Here is a 3,074-nt window from a genome sequence, read left to right as displayed (position 1 = left end):
AAAAGCCCACAGAAAAGAGCGAGGAGAAACTTAACGGAGAAACCGCACAAAAAGAACAGAAAAGAAAATTCGAATCTTTTAGACCATTTCGCTGTTACAAATGCCACAAACTAGGACATATAGCTGTAAACTGCGGGAAGCCTAGCGTAGTTTTCTCCTACGTGGAGGAAAAAGACGAGAATATGGAACTTTTAAGTCCATATCTTCACGACCTGCAAGTTAATGGCAAACTATGCCGAGTGCTAAGAGACAGTGCCGCCACGATGGACATTGTCCATCCGTCTTACGTGACGATAGATGACTTCACCGGAGAAGTAGCATGGATAAAACAGGTTGTAGAAGAACACAGCGTGTCTGCCCATGGCCAAAGTCAAAATCAGTGGACCATTCGGGGAGCTAGAGACTGAGGCTGCAGTTTCCAAATTTTTGTCACTGCAGTACCCTTACATCTTTTCGAATCGTTCGAATCAGTTACTGCGTGACAAAGGGCTTAAACTGGGAGAGGGCATAGTACAGGCATTGACCCGAGGCCAAGCTCGTAAAATCGCGTCGCTTTCGGCTGAAAATGCACAAGCTCCTCCAGCGGAAGCAGAAAAGGGGATAACTTCAATACCCGAATCCGAGCTAGGCCCGAGGGACAAAAGAACAGTTGAGGAGAGCCTGCCAGCTGACCAGCTCAATGAGAGCGTAGCACTAGAGTGTCAAAGTTCTAGCCTGCAGGAAGAGCAAGCTGACGCACTCACAAGCGAGACAGGGTCGTTATTATCACCGGCCTCAAAGAACTTTGATCAGCTCTTACGTGTGGATAGAGAGTCGCTGGCAGCCGAGCAAAAGAATGATGATAGCTTAGCTCAATTACATGACACAGCTAAAGAAGGCATTGCTAGGCGCAACGTGACGATACATGAGAGAGGAGGATTGTTGTATCGGCACCGCAGAGATCGAAAGGGTAGGATTTTAGATCAGTTAGTCGTACCTACTAAGTACAGGGAGAACCTTTTGAGTCTCTGTCATGGAAATGGGTGGTCCGGCCACCTAGGCATAAAGAAATCAAAGGAAAGATTGCTTATGGAATACTACTGGCCTGGCTGTTTCAAAGACGTAGAAAACTCTGTAAGATCATGCGACGCCTGCCAGCGTTCTGGTAAACCAGGAGAGACATGGAAAGCTCCACTGAAGGTAGTGCCCTTAATAACAGAGCCTTTCAGACGACTTGTAATAGACACGGTAGGACCTCTTCCAAAAACAAAATCGGGCTACAGGTACTTGTTTACCATGCTGTGTCCGGCTACCAAGTTTCCAGAAGCAATCCCTTTGAAAGAGCTCAGTTCCACCGAAGTAGTAGACGCGCTTTTGACAGTGTTTGCACGAGTTGGGTTTCCAGCCGAAATACAGGCAGATCAAGGGTCAGTATTCACGAGCGCACTGACTTCCACGTTCTTGCAAAAGTGCGGGGTAAAGTTAATACACAGTTCTGTCTATCACCCTCAGTCAAACAGTGTAGAGAGGTGGCATTCGGTGCTTAAGCGAGTTTTGCGTGCGCTCTGTTACGAGCACAAGGAGGACTGGGAGAACTGTCTGCTGGCAACTTTGCTTTGCGAACGGTTCCACATGAAGCGACAGGGTTCTCGCCAGCAGAACTAGTGTATGGGAGGACACTCCGTTCTCCACTGAGAATGTTAAGAGAGATGTGGGAGGAAAGAGGGGAGAGTCCAACAGTGGTTAAATACGTGCTAAATTTGCTGGAACGGCTAAGCGCAACCCAAGAACTAGTAGGAAAGAACATGGGAATAGCTCAAAAGAACGCCAAATTCTATTACGACAAGAATGCGAGGCTTCGTACGTTTAACACCGGAGACCAGGTAATGATCCTCAAACCTTCAAGAAAGAACAAGCCTTTGAAGTTCACTGGGACGGGCCCGTTAAAGTGTTGCACAAACTTTCAGATACAAACTATGCTCTGAAAATGCCCGGTCGCAGGAAGGAAGTGAGGATATATCACTGTAATTTGATGAAGCCGTATGTAGAGCGGAGCGGAGTCGTTAACTATACCATCAAAGAGCAGGATGGCACTAGTACCAAGTTTAAGGAGTATAGGGCGACCTCCAACTCTGAAATCGGCCTAGAAGAAGTAGTAGAACACTCGGTAAGCTCGCACGCTCTAAGACCCGAGCAGCTAGATGAGCTAAAAGCGGTGTTAGGGGAATATATCGACAGGTTCAGCGATCGGCCAGGTAGAACCGAACTAATAACGCATGAAATAGAGCTGACATCAACCGAACCAATAAGATCAAAGCCTTACAGGGTGTCTCCAAGACAGAGAGAGATTATGGAGGCAGAGATACAGCGCATGCTAGAGTTGGGAGTTATTGAGCCCGCTGAGAGTGACTACACGTCACCGCTAATACTGGTAGAAACCCCTAACAAGAACCCTCGTCCGTGTGTTGACTACAGGAAGTTAAATGCCATCACTAGGGATCAGCTGTACCCGATACCCAACATTGAGGAACGAATTGAAAGAGTTAGCGCTGCTAAATACATTTCAACCATAGATCTCGTGCGGGGGTACTGGCAAGTTCCCCTTTCAGAAAGTGCCAGCCGCTATGCCGCATTCATCTCACCTGTAGGCACTTTTCGCCCTCTCGCACTCAGCTTCGGGCTGAAGAACGCGCCGTTTAGCTTATCTAAGTTAATGGATATTGTCCTAAAAGACTTGCAGGAGTTCGCCTTGCCCTATCTTGATGATGCAGCAATTTTTTCGGACAGCTGGGAACAACACGTATTGCACCTCAAACAGGTGTTCTCACGGTTGAGGGAAGCCGGCTTAACGATGAAAGCGGAAAAGTGTAGGTTTGGTTGTTCGCAGGTTACTTATCTGGGCCATGTTGTCGGTCAGGGCATGAGACGGCCGGCCGAGCTGAAAATAGCTACGATTGGAGAATTTTCTCAGCCGCGCACGAAAACAGACCTTCGTTCATTTTTGGGACTTGTGGGGTACTATCAACGGTACATTCCGAATTACTCGCAAATGGCAAGTCCATTAACGGACGCCCTCCGAAAGGGAGCACCGAGTA

The sequence above is a fragment of the Dermacentor andersoni genome, chromosome 2 (assembly GCF_023375885.2).
Source record: "Dermacentor andersoni chromosome 2, qqDerAnde1_hic_scaffold, whole genome shotgun sequence".
Classification (NCBI taxonomy): Eukaryota; Metazoa; Arthropoda; class Arachnida; order Ixodida; family Ixodidae; genus Dermacentor; species Dermacentor andersoni.
The sequence above is the reverse complement of the archived record's forward strand: the minus strand, read 5'-3'. Positions refer to the sequence as shown.